The 14955-nt window shown below is 38.5% G+C and overlaps 1 pseudogene; it reads right to left on the bottom strand.

The window, feature by feature from the left end:
* LOC101562364 overlaps nt 1-14331 on the bottom strand; it is a 107577-nt pseudogene extending 93246 nt beyond the window's left edge.
* Nucleotides 14332-14955: the final 624 nt, after the last annotated feature.

Genomic DNA, 14955 nt, shown 5'->3' with positions numbered 1-14955 from the left:
TATTCATTGACAATATTATAATCTTAAGAGGACTGTAAGCAGCTTTGAACAAGGTACATGTTTGTTAAAGTATAGTTCCTAGTGGGTGTTCAAAATACTTACTAGTAAATTCCCATCAGTTATTATAAACTAAGAATATATTATCATATTTCTCTTTTTGATATTTTTCAGATAGCTCATATGTATATTAGGCCTACAGGTGTATACTGAGTATATGTACACTATAGAATACTAAAGTATAATAAAGTTATTTTCAATTAATGCTTAATTACATATATGCTGAGTTTTAGAGAGCTTACAAAATGGAACATTAGTTGATATAAATGTACCCAGTGCCTTTGCACTGAGCTATATTCCCAGCCTTTTATGAAGGTTTATTTTTAAAAAATAAATGTGCTGTTTATTAAATATTTAGACTAGGAACTTACTCATCCTGATATTCCTAGACATCAGGTAGGTGTCCACAACACCTAACATGCAATAATAGCTATACAGTATCTTGACGTGTTTATTATCAAATTCTTTTTTAAATGTTGGTCTCCCTTTATTTTTGGAAAGGCATTTTCTTTATGTCTGCCTGAGATAATTTGTTTGGTATTTTAATACTCAAACTTTTTATGAGGAGTTTTTGACTGTCTACTCCCTTATCTCATATTGTAACTATCAGAAAGGAAGATTCTAAGAATATAACAACGGTTTGAGAAAAGGGAAGAAGTGTTCCCAGTAACAAAATATAATAGAAGTTGAAGGGCTAATAACACAAAATTACTTCAACCATCCTCCTACTTCGAAAGTTAGTCACTGAGAAAAGTGATTTATTTATTCCTTTTTATCTCTGTGAACTTCCCGAGGACATTCCTCAGGGGAAGAATTCTCTTAGGCTTGAAAATATTCCCTCCTCACCTTACTTTGCATATATTCACAGGAGCTCTTCAAAGAAAAATCATTCCTATTAGCCAGGAAAAAAGAGCTCTTGACCCCTAACGCTGTGTGTTTTCCTACCAATGCCTGTGAGCTAAGGAACACCAAGAAGCTAAAAAGGATCTTTTTAGCAATAAAAGTCAAGAACTCTCAGTAGCGTTTCTCTGTTTTTATAACCACTTTCATTTCTGCTGCCAGATTGAGCTTTGTAATTGACAATGACTGCAGTCAGAGAGCCTTAAAGCAGGCTGGGGAAAAGTAAGCCAGGTATTATTTCAAAAGCTTTGGTCTATCAAAAATAATAAAATACATAATGGTCGTTCATTTGTATCTCCCTTTTTTAAACAACGAGGATAGATGTACAGCTGAATTCTCTTAATTCAGTGAATAGAGAGATTTGTTCTAATAGTGTTTGTGGACAGGATATCATGTCTGCATCCTGTACAATGAATGGCCACTAAGACAACAGTATAATGTATTAATTAGTGAAATGTGCTGGTAATCAGTTGTGAAACTGTTTCATTGCTATTTGTTTCTCAATAAAATTATTAAAAAGTAGGGGGCCGGGGAGATGGCTCAGTAGAATAAGCACTTCCTTGGCAAGCGCAAAGGCCTGAGTTCAATTCCCTGGTTCCACAATAATAATAATAATAATAATAATAATAATAATAGTTTAATTAATTGAAATACAAGCCATATTCTTCCATGGAACTTTCATTTTGTATCTTTATGGAAAAAATCTTTTTCTCAACTAGCTGATCAATCTAATGGTATTCAAAGAGCAATTATCTATTACTTATCATTAAACAAAGTAATCTCTAATACTTATCCCAAAGAACAACATGTAAAATTACCTGTACAGGAAGCATGTCAGTTCCAAATTACAGCTTTATTTTGGCAATATCTTTCCTGTTCACTCTTTATGTGGATTTTTGTTGTTACAGCTGCTATTTTCTGTTGTTTATTTTTCTCTGCACAAGAAGTTGTGTTAGGACAGTCAGTCTCTCCCACTGTGATGTGTTTATCTCTAAGGTTCCTCTACCTCTGGTGGGTGATTATCTGACTTTGACAACTGTTCAAGATTTCCCCAAGAATTTGGAGCTTTCCAGGGAGCCTAAGTAAAAGATCTTAAAAAGTATTAGTTTTGTCTGATAATGTAGAAGAACTACTTTGTTTTAATAGAATGCAGTCTCATAGCAGCCTTTAAAGCTACTGTCCTTTTTTTTTTTAATGGCTACTTTTGCCTCTGTCAACAACTGTTTCAGATTTTCAGACATACCATAAATATCAAAAGAAATAAATACAACCCCACCTTCCAAGCCATATGAAAGAACAATCTTCACTCAACTGGGTACTACTAGGCCTCAGTCAGGTATCCGCAGCACTTAACAGGGAATGATGACTAAAGCGTGTTAAGCCCCCACCAGTGTCTATGAAAAAAGTTTGTTCTGTATAATGTTATGATTTTTGTCTTCCTAAATTGGAATTATAATTATTCTATTTGATATATATTTTGCTTCCTTTTTTTTTCTTTTTTGTATTTTAGGGAAGGGTCTACAGGGTGTTCAGCATCTCACTACTAGATTGGACTCTGTTTACAGCCTTCCAAGAGCTGGGACAGGCAGACCCAGGGATCCAACCCTGACCCCTGTGTCTGCCTGCAGGTGCTTTAATGCTCTGAGCTATTTGGCTTTTTCTTTCAAACAACATAGTTCCTTCTATTTAGGGGACATTAATGACTATGTCATGTACTACCAAGAGGTCATCATTCTCTTTTCTGGCTTTAGACTTTATAATTGGCAAGCCGTATATGAGTTTCAGATGTTTAATTTAACTAGGCAGAACTACTTCAAAGCATCCAGGTAAAATGGAAGTTTGGTTACACACCCAGTTTCCTGTCTCAATATTTAATAAACAGTGTGTTCAGTTTTTAAAAATATACCTTAGTCAGAGGCTGGGAATATATTCCATGCAAAGGCAGTGAGTTCAATCTCCAGTACTGGGGGGAAAAAAGCGACCAACTCAGCACTATAAAAAAGAACAAAAAGACCTGAAAGCTAAATTCTTGGAAAATCTTCACCCATTCCATGAAAAGGCACAGAGATAAAATTCCCATCTGAAAAATGTCCTGAACTTCTGGTAGAGTTGCATGCAGCAGTGAATCAGGCTCTCCAAGATTTGGAATCCAAACACTGAAAAATAACAACTTGGATAACGAGATAAAGAAGGAGGTGGATTCCTGGGAACCAGGAAAGACATAAAGGGAAAATTGGGGCCTCAGGAGAAATTGAATTCAGGACACAATGCAGAAAAGGGCATGGTCTCTAGCTACTGGATTGCGGTGAGAGCAAGGAGATCAAGCCTACACAGACACCAAAAAAAGTGGGAAACTCCAGACGTCTTTAGAGAAAAACATGGCGGTGGAGTGGAGCAGCCAAAGCTGTGTGCCTCCAGTCCAAGAGTCACATATGTTTGCCATGTTCCCTAGATAGGGTACCTGGTCAGGTGCATTGCAGGGAGAGACCAATGCAACCTGGGACTCAGAAGAGTGGTAGGCTGGCTGCATCCCAGCGCTCCCATGTCATACTCCATAATGACTAGGGGAGGGCCAACCATGGGAGATGGCAGAGAGCCATCTCAACTAGATTAGCTAAGGGTCATAAATACCATTGCAACCCTGCACCAAAGAACTTCATGCTAGGCTGAGTAGACTGCAATTTTTCATCCTAAATAAACAAAAGATCCTATTAAAGATTCAAAGGCTGAAATCCAGTTGTGCCAAGAAGATATCTATGGAAAATAGTCATTTTCTTAAGAGATCGCAATACTGGTAATAAATCCACCAACAAAAAGCAATTTATAAGGCTCAACTCAGAAAATGAATAAACAAAACTTGGAAAATGAGAAAAAGTAGAAGCAAGATGCAGCCCAACATCCCCAATTTGCTCAATACAGAAGTGCCTCAGGGGGGAGCAATCCATAAGACTGCAGAACTTGATGAAATGACAGCGGCAGAAGTAAAAGCACATAAAGCTGAAGCAGAAATAATTTTACAGTTAATTAAAGACATAATAACCATAATAAAAGAAATGGTTAGTGAAACTAGAATAGCTACAAATAAAATAAAAAGAGCTTAGGAAAGAAAGGAAAATCATAGATGCCCAACACACACACCAAAGAAAGAATTGAGTGTCATAAAAGAGATTCAAACAAATATCAAGAAAATTAAAATACCAACAAATCACCTGTAAAGGATAACCATTGGAATAACAGCAGACATCTAAGATAAAGCCTTAAGGGAAGGACAGCTTGGAGTGTAATATTTCAAGCACTACATGAAAAATTACCAAGATCAAACCTAGGTTGATACATCCTGCAAAGTTATCTTTCAAAATTGATGTAGAAATAAGTACCTTCCATATTAAAGAACACCTGAGGAAATTCATTTCCACCAAACAAATACTTCAAAAAATTCTGAAGGGTATTTTAGAGAGAGAAATGAAGAAAACAATGCTAAGATTTTCAATAGAATGAATCCATTGGGTAATGCAAGCTATTGAATAGGAAGAAAAGAAAAGAGACCAACAACAAGAAAACAATATAATCACAATGATAAGTCAATATCTATTGGTTATAACCTTCAAATGGTCTCAATTCAACCTATTAAAATAAACAGATTAACAGCATGAATCAAGAAACAATAACCAACAATATGCTTTGAACTAGAAATTTCACTCTAAGGGCCAGCCAAATAGCTCAGTGGATTAAAAACCCCTACATAGGTAGATGCAGAGGCTGGAAGTTGGATCCCTGGGCCTGCCTTGCTGGCCCTGCACCCAGGGTGCATTGAGACAGCAATTGAGATTGGGCACGGTGGTGTGTGCCTGTAATCCCAGCACTTGGGAGGTTGTAAACAAAAGGATCACTATGAGTCCTATCTACAAAGTGAGACCCTGTGTATACTGTAGACCCTGTCCTAAACACACACAAAAAAAAAAAAAACAAAAGAAATTTTAGTCTATGCATAAATTGTTGGACTGAAAATCAAAGGATAGAAAACAGTACTCCATGCAACAGGAACCTAAAAAACATCAAGGATAGATGTTCTATTTGAAGATAAAGTGGATATCAATATAAGAATGATCAGAAGATACAATGAAAAAGTGACTACATACTTGTTAAAAGAAAAAAATCAAAGAAAAATGATAATAATCACGTATTTGATACGATATATATTATAATACTAGTGCACCCAACTATATAAAACAAAAAACAATAATGGATATGAAAAATCTGGAACCTTAGCAACCCAATATCACAACTAGACAAAAAAATAAAAAGAACCATTACAACTGAACGAAACCCATGAACAAACGGACTTGCCAGATATTTATAGTGTTCCACCCAACAACAACACAATACACCTTCTTCCAATGCATATAGGACTTTCTGCAAAATAGACCTCACAATAGGTCACAGAACTTGCTCAAGTAATAGGAAAGAGACTGCAATTATCTCATGTATATTATCAGAAATGAAGTGAAAAAAATGGCAAAATAAATCACAGAAAATACATAAATGCATGGAAATCATATAATGCCCTTCTGAGCAAGCAATGGGTCACATATAATTTTTTTTTAAATTAAACAGTTTCTACAATTAAACCGTAATGCCAGTAAGACAAACCAAAATGTATGAGATGCAATGACAGTAGTCCTATGAGGGAAAATGTTAGCAGTGAGCTCCCACATAAGAAAAGCAGAGCAGCATCAAGCAGCATCATAACCTTATTTTGAACTTCAAAATTCTAAAAAAAGAAGAGCAAGTGAATTTGAAAGCTTTTATAAAGAAGAAAATTCTGAACATTGTAACAGCAAATAATGTAACTGAGACTAAGAAAACAAGACAAATAATCGATGAATTAGGAACTTAGTACTTTGAAAGATTAAATAAAACAGACTAACATTAAGGGAATTTTACCAAAAAAGGAAAGAGGCCAGGGAGATAGCTCAGCAGCACAAGGACCAAGGTTCTATCACTGGTACTACATGCCATGCTGCCCCCACCCCAGGACAGTCAAACCAGCCACTGAAACCAGGCTTGGTGGCACTCACCTGTAATTCCAGTGGTGGGGAAGCTGAGATGGGAGGTTCACTACAAGTCTGACCTGTGTAGCAAGACCTTGTACCAAATACATAAATTGAGAAATGAAAGAAAGGATCCAAATGCATGCAATTAGAAAAGAAAAGGGCAAAACCACTTGACAGCCTGAAGAAATCCAAAAGTTGGGAATCTGTACTCTAATAATATGGAAAACATGTAAGAAAAGGACAGATTCGGAGATATCTATGAATGATAAAACCTGAATCAAGAAGATATAAAAGTTTTACATGATTTAATACCAATCAATAAAATTGAAGATGTAATTAAAATTTTCCAATGAAGAAAACCCCAGTTCTTGAGTGATTTCCAAAATGATCTAAAAATTTAGAAGATTATCCAGTGCAACACTACCCCTCCAATTCTCTAACAAAGTAGAAAGTGAAACACTACTCCTAAAGTCATTCCTTGAAGCAGACATCATCTGATACCAAACCAGAGAAAGTTTCAACCAAATGAAGAACTATAGCCCAATCTCCTTAATAAGCATAGATGAAAAAATCTTCAATAAGATTTGTTGCAAACAAAATGTGACACATAATCAGAAAAGATTACACAACATGGCCAAGTAAGATTCACCCCAAGGAGGCTGTTGTGGTCCAACATATTTAAATCAACAAATTTACTACACCACATTAGGAAAACCACAAGATCATTGTGATAGGTGTGGAAAAGGCATTTGATGAGGCAGACCTGACACTGACTCATGATAAAATCCTATGGAAAATTGGAACAGAAAGTCTTCATCCCAATATGATGCAAGCCATCTACAACAAACCAACAACTGACAACATACTGAGTGTTCAAAAACTGAAATCTTTCACTCTAAAATCAGAAACAAGACAAAGATGCCCACTAACCATCACTCCTGTTCAATAGAGCTCTCAGTAGAGTTCTAGAAACATTCACCAGCAAAATTAAACAACAGAAAAAAATACAGGTAAGAAAAGATGAAGTGAAATTACCATTATTTGCTGATGGCATGATACTCTCCATAGAAAATCCAAAAACTCCACCATGGAGTCCTAGGATTAATAAATAAATTCAGCAGTATAGTGAGTTACAAAGTCAACACTCAAAAATCATAACATTTCTGTGCATGAATAACATACTTAAAATAAAATAATGTAATAAAGGAAATGAAAGACCTTTACACTGAAAACCATAGTTTTTTTTTTTTTTTTTTTTTTTTTTTTGGTGGAACCAGGGACTGAACTCAGGCCCTTGTGCTTGCCAGGAAAGTGCTTATTCCACTGAGCCATCTCCCAGGCCCCTTGAAAACTATAGTATTGTGAGAAAAAGATGTGGAAGAGAATATCAAAATAGATATGACCTTTTCTTGGATAGGTAGAACTGACACACTGAAAGTGGCCATTTTCTAAACTCTTTATGCAAATTTAATGCAATCCCAAACAAAATATTACCAGTGTACCTCAAAAAAATAGATAAAAGAATCCTAAATTTCAGATGGAGCCAGAAGTGACTTAAAATAGCAAAAGAAATTCTGGGCAGCAAGGCCAAGGCAGGAGGCACCACCTGATTTGAAGTCATATTACAAAAATAATAGGATAAAACCATCATGGTTTTGGCAAAGAAAGAGAACCAAAGATCAATAGGCCAGGACAAAAAGTGCAGAAATCACTCCAAGCAACTCAGTGACCTTATCTTCGACAAAGGGGCCAAAAATTTAAGATAAAAATAAAAAATAAAAAGCCTTTTTAATAAGTTTTATTGGGCAAAAGGGCTCTATACATGCCAAAGATTAAACCTAAACCCATATTGCTCACTATGCACTAAAGAAATGGATCAAAGACTTAAATATAAAAACATAGATATAAAAGCTCAATCTGCTGGAAGACAGAATAGATTTTACTGTAGAAGGTATGGGCATACCAACGATTTTCTGAACAAAACCCCAGTTGCACAGAAAATACTTCAAAGAACCAAGAGGTGTAGTCATATCAAATTAAAAAGGTTTTGCCCAGGGAAACAAGTCATCAACAAACTGAAGATATAATCCATAGAATGAGAAAAAAAAATGTCAACCATGTATCAGATGCAGGATAACATCTAGAATATATAAAGAAGTTTAAAAAAATAGACACCTCACATTTCAAAATCCAATCCAAAAATAGGCATCTGAAATGAAAATTCATTTCCCAGATGAAGAATTACCGCTGCTAAATTCTTCTGAGTGTGTTGATGGGATGGGGGCCCCTAGATAACCTCATCAAAAAAAAAGAAGGAAAAAATTCAAATTCAAGCAATAAGCAATGAAAAGGGTGTAATTACCACAGAACCAGTGGAAATTCAGAAGATTATCAATGGCTACTTTGAGAATCTTTACTTTCACACAACAGAAGATACAGAAGAAATGGACAGATTCCAAGAAAGATACAAATTACCAAAACTGAATCAAGAACATATAGCAACTCTCAATAACCCAATAACAGCCAGTGAAATATGAAATGTAATAAGAAACCTACCAACAAAGAAAAATCCAAGTCCTGATGGATTCACAGCTGACTTCCACAAGAAATTCACAAATGATATAATCCCTATACTCCTCAAATTCTTCAATAAAATTGAAAAGGAAGAAATCCTCCCAAAAAAAGGAGAACTACAGGTCAATCTCCCTCATGAACATAGCTGCTCAGAAGCATTGTGATCTGACAGAGTCTGAGGAAATTTAAGACTGCATATAGTATGAAGATAAAAATCTTAATATCAGTGACTTGTTAGAGTGGCTATCATAAAAACAAGTGTTGTCATAATGGAGAAAAGGAGCCTTTGCACACTGTTGGCAGAATTGTGAATCAGAACAGCCATTGTGGAAAGCAGCATGGAGGTTTCCCACAATCCCATTCGCTGGTACATGTACAGAGGAAATCAAAATCAGTAGATCAATGAGCCATCTGCTCCCCCATATTTACTCCATGTTATGGTTTGTGTATAGGTGTCCCCCCAAAGCCTCATGCAGTCTTGGGGCAGCTTCTGGAGTTTGTGATTGATCACTGTGGGTGTGGATGCTGCCTGCCCTGGGGCAGGTAATTTGCATTACAATGTAAGGTGGGAAGAGAAGCTAGCTGCTTGAGCTGCTGCTACCCCTCCCTTGTGCTCTTGCTCTTTGCCACAGCCATGAAAGGTTGCTTTCTGCCCTGTGCTGCTCTGCCTTGGACCCACACGAGTATGGACTGAAACCTTTCCTTCCTTCATTTTGAGTGTTGGGTATTTGTCCCAGCAACGAGAGAAGAGTGACTAAGACACTCCAGGACTGACTTGTGATAGCCAGTGAAATCCACCCAGAAGTCCATCCATGAATGAGAGCATAACCTCTAGGGTCTAGACTCTTAGCTGACTATAAAAGCTATATAAAATGGAATATTGTTTGGAAGAAAAGAGAAAAATCCTATTATTTACAACATGGATGAAAATGCAGACACTCCATTAAATGAAATAGCAAGGCATAGAAAGAAAAGCATCACTACACATTCTTGCTAATATGTGGAAGATAAAATAGTTGAGCTTACAGAAGTTGAGAGAACAGTGGTTATTGGATGATAGGGAGAACAGAGAGGAAGGAGGCACTGTTGGCCAGTGGGGCCAATGTCCACTCAGAGGAGGCAGAAATTCTAGTAGTCTGTTGCATTATAGGGTTACTTTCAACAATGATGAGTATTTTATATTTTTAAAATTAAAATAAAGGGCATTGTATGCATTCCCTACAAAGAAATGATAGATTTTGAAGAGGCATGTATGCTTAGTCAGAAGTGAATATTATACAATGTACACATGAATTGAAACATCATATAGCATTCCAGGAGAGAATATATTTCCTAATATGTCAACTGAAAAGATAAAGCAAATAATATGAGTTGACCTGTGATATCAACAACCTCAGGTGGAAGCTCTCCTGTATGGAGGCTAGTGGCTGAGGAACCCACATCATTTTGAACTCTGATTCTAAAACAAGTCAACTCAGTCAGAATCTATGAAGTCCCCCTTGCACATTGCTACCCTTCTCTGGATTGTGCAGTTAGATTCCATCTTGTTCTCGCCGCCAAATTTATTAGATTCCAAATTCATGAATTTTACTAAACAAAAATGCACAGGTACAATTTAGCTTCCCCTTTTCTATACGTGGAAGCACAACTTTCCCTCAAATGCTTTATAACTTCCTGGAATTAGAACTTCAGGTTAAATTAAATGCACCATTGCTTGCCTTGCCATTACAATTCTAATATCAGGACCTTGTGATTGAACCCTGACAAGTATTTAGTATTTGTCTTGTGAAGAGAGGCTTTTAATGTTTCAATACATTCTCAAATTTCTAATTATTCAATGCAAATATTTATTATAACTAAAATTTCTGAAAAAAATTGTCATTGTCTGAGAATTCGGTCTTTTAGAAACAACCAAAACATGAAACCTATTGGGTTACACAGGACTTGGGCCACATATCTGAAGGGCAAATTGAAGGAAGCCAAGAATCAGCATCTGGCATTTGTCAGTCTGTTTGCCAGAGGAGGAAAAGGGACTATCAGGGAGATGGTAATGGGCCAGCAAAAGCTGGATTAGAACCAAAAGTCTAGTGTTGGACGGTTTTCAGAAGCTCTGCATAACACTAGGATAATATCAAGGAGACAGAACAATAATGACTATCACTTCTGACCAGGAAAATATGATCTAATAAAGATTGGGTAAACACCCAGAAGATTTACTGTCAGCTCCTCCTTCCATATCAGCAGTAGGTATTGTAAACACATCAAAGCACTATTGTTAGTATATCCAATCTAAAAATGATCCATGAGGATACATTATGGTAGACAAATTAAGTGGTTCTGCTGTGGTAGGATTCACAGTGAAAAAACAATAACCACACAGCTCCAGGAAGTCAGGACCAATTATCAACATAATTATGGGAGATAAGACCTATTAATTAGCATCTAGACTCTTAGCTGACTATAAAATCCAAATAGCCTATGTCCCAGATGGGTTAACAATACAGGCATCATGTGAAAAACAAGTTAAGGTCAATTGAAAGGCTAGATTTAGGGTCCGATCAGATAGCTCAGTAGACTAAAGGCACCTGATTAGGCAGAGCACAACCACCAGGGTTCGAACCCCCACTTTCTGTGTTGGCCCTGCCCTCTAGGGCATGCCAAGACAGCGATTGAAACTGGGTGTGGTGGCACAGGCTTGTAATCCCAGTGCTTGGGAAGCTGTAAACAGGAGGATCACTATGAGTCCAATCTGTGTAGTGAGACCCTGTAGACCCTGGTCTAAATACATTAAAAAAGAGACAATATTTATAAAACATAGTCATCCCTATGAGCCTACTGTTCTTTGAAGATTTCAAAACCATCTCTCAGACATTTTCCCATTTGATCTGCTCTGTTGCTTGGAAGGATATGCTTGGAACATATTTCTCATTTGCAAATGTATAAACTGAAAAATAAAGAGATTATATGACAGAACAAACATTGTATTGTACTTAATAATTGCTGGGAAGGAATGTCACCATAAGCTGGGAAGATAGCTTGGTGGTCTGAGAGCGTGTCAGGAATGCACAAGTACCTGAGTTCAATTCCCAGTACTGCATGCAGTGCTGGCCCCAGAACTGGGCATAGTAGTGCATACTTGTAATCCCAGCACTAGAGAGGCTGAGACAGGAAAATCATTCTGAGTCCAAGCTGTGTAATGAGACCCTGTACCAAATATATAAATAAGTAAATATAGTCACCATCAAGACTGATAGGTTTTAGGCTCCTAAATAGAACTTTATAAAGGAAACACTGTACATGTGAACATTCGTCCTGATGTCACCACTGAATTAGACTAAGAAATTCCTAAAATATTGGTCTTGGGCAGAACATGTCATCCTTGGCCCATTCCTCTCTAGCACAACTACCCTGCTCTGCTTCTAAGGTCTCACGACCTAAGCAGACTTGCATTTCCACCATGCTGTCCCTGTCTTGGAACCAGCGGATAATAGACTGAAACCAACTATGAGCAGATTCAATTTGTCTTCAAGTTATGGCTGTTTACTATTGTGTCATGGGATAAGACAGATACCAAATGACAGCAACTAAGTACATGGACCCCTTTTCCTAAATCTTATTTTAGGTGAAATAGACCAGTCAATATGACATCCAATGTCCACCTACCTTTATGTCCTTACTATCTCTTTCTTTCTTCATTATCCTCATCACTTTTTGATGTGCACATTTAATCATTTTTTCATCCTTCTTATTTCTCACTGGTGGGTAAATAGAGAAAAGCAGTGATGTTGTTTGCTGTTGCACACCAACATGTAGGAGACACAATATGAAGGTTGATAAATAACTATGAATGCATGAGACAGTGGAGAACAGCCAACTGCACGTGTTATGGCTTAGGACTTATGTCTTGATATTCCGCCAAACTCCATGGCTCATAGGTGGGGACTCTGGGATGCGGCTGGATCTAGGGTGTGTATCTGTGGAGTAAGGGTGCATGATTACTAAATTAGTCTACTGATAGGTTCATCAGAGCCCTAGATGTGAACAGTGGGAAGGCTTGCTCGGGGTATTGGTGATACCACCCGGAAAGCTTACAGAGTGGTTGGTACAAAGGGAGAGGGGGGCTTGCTGCTGCAGGCTCCCTGCTCCACGACCTTTATCCTACCCTGCTATGGACTGTCTCCTCTGCAGTGGCCCCCTGCCTTGGAGCCAGCCATGTACCCACTGAAACCCCTAAAAACTGGGAGCCAAAATAAAAATAAACTTTTCCCCCTTTAGCTTGTGGGTGTTAGGTATTGTGTCCACCAACAACAAATGCAAGAAAGAGATCACTGAGGTTCTCCACATGATAGGAACTTTACAGGGCATCTTGCTTAGGGGAACTAGAATGCCAGAATATAAATAAATTAGGCCGGACTTTAAGAGGCATGGATAATGAATACAAATACAGTGGATATTGTATGATGGGGAACAGCGTGGCTGTGATTTAAGATTATTTAAGATGGTCTCTTTCATGAGTGATTCTTCTGAAGATGTGGTTAAAGTGAAGACATTCTTTTGTGAGCTAAATATTTCCAAGAGGAAAAAAAAAAATACTAATTGAACTGTTATTTTAATCCATCATGACACTACCTTAGGCTGTGAAAGTAGTGAGTGTGTAGGGTGTAAAAGTTGAACTTCTACAGCCCTGTGACAAAATATCCATCCCTTGCTAAGGCTTCGCAGTAGACAGAGAAGAACGACGGTGGAAAGCGACAGTCGGCCCGGATCTGAGTAGCCAGCGTCCCGCCCCCACGTGAGCCGCAGGGGCAGGATCTCGGGTTAGCAACTTCATGCGTTGGAACACGACGATGGCACATTCCTCTGGAAAACGGCCCTGAGAGCCTCGACCCGCGGGAATGCTAGAAATGTAGTGACAACCGGTGTGCGTAAGCGGTTACTCTGATGAGATCCGTTCTTACACTCCCGGAATCAATGAACAGTAAATGAGCTGATTTTATTCATGGCAGAAATTTAAATCAACTTCATCCTAACTTGTAAAACTTTTTTGTAATTTGTGAAACTTTAGACCAAAACAAAACAAAGACAAATCTTCTAACCTCACATGTATTTCCTTAAAAACGGGCACACGGGCTCACACCGTCGTCAAAGCCACCACCCTCCCGAGGACTCGAGCTTTTTGCAAGGTCTCCGATTGAATTCAAGCAAAAGGACAAGCACTCGGAACCGCCTAGGTGGCCCGGGATACACCCAGCACCTCTGATATTTTCTCTTCTCCAAAGCAGCTAACGCCCTGGCTCCTCGGCCGCCTTCCCACACTGCGGGATTCCAACATGCCCAGCCCAGGGACTGAGCCCGGCCCCAACCTCCCGGACGGATGGTCTCGGGCAGCAGCCTCTTCACGCCATTTGTCTGAGAGAATCCAGCACCTCCAAAATTGTTCCGTTGTACATTTTTTAAAGCTAGAATTTGTTCCCTTAGAAAGTGGATGGAGACAGAAGGGGGGGGGGGAGAGCAGAGAGCAGGAACTTATGTGGATTTTAGCGCAGGGTGCATGGAAAAATGATGCTGCTTGAAATAACTACACTTGGCAGAAGACCCCAGGGAGGCCCCGCTTAGCTTTCCGCGGTCCCACAGCGCCATCTAGCACCGACTCGGCAAAACGACACATTCCTAATCTTCGCTGCTGATCAGATATTGCGTCCACCAACAAGAAATGCAAGGAAGAGATCATTGAGGTTCTCGACATGAGAGGAACTTTACAGGTCTCCTTGCTTACTACAGAATAGTCATACAGTCCCCTCTTTCAGCAGCTGGTCTGGATGCGAAGTTCATGGGTAAGTTAGGAAGGATGAGAAATCCTCGAAAGGTTTAGGACAGAGAAATGATCTCATTTGGTAGTATTTTAAAAAACATCTTTAGTAATTGTGGACAGCCGTCTTAGAGGTGGAGGTCACAAGCTCAGAGAACACATGCAAGCCCTGTGGCCCTCTGGAAGGAATCTGGGGTAGGATGCAGCTGAAGGGAAACGCCTGGATGCAGAAGTGCTGCTGAAGAACTGGAGTACGGTCTGGGAGGAAGACAAAGGTTAAGCATGGCTCTAAAGAACTTTTTTATTTAAACAACAAAATCAACTGATGCAAGTCAGAGAACACTGAATGAAATGCATCATAAAGGGATCCTTTAGCTCCATACAAATTAAATCCCAAAAGCTGTCATATGCAATAAGAGAAAAGGAGCTAAGCACTCCCGATTCTGACAGTTGGGCCCCTCTCTGAGGCTTGAGCTCAGCGGGAAGAGACCGCAGTGTTAGAGCAGCTCGAAGCGTGTCTGACCAGTGCAGGGATGGGGATGTTATCGTAATTCATTCATT

The sequence above is a fragment of the Octodon degus genome, unplaced genomic scaffold, assembly GCF_000260255.1.
Source record: "Octodon degus isolate 3935 unplaced genomic scaffold, OctDeg1.0 scaffold00005, whole genome shotgun sequence".
Classification (NCBI taxonomy): domain Eukaryota; kingdom Metazoa; phylum Chordata; class Mammalia; order Rodentia; family Octodontidae; genus Octodon; species Octodon degus.
The sequence above is the reverse complement of the archived record's forward strand: the minus strand, read 5'-3'. Positions and strand labels throughout refer to the sequence as shown.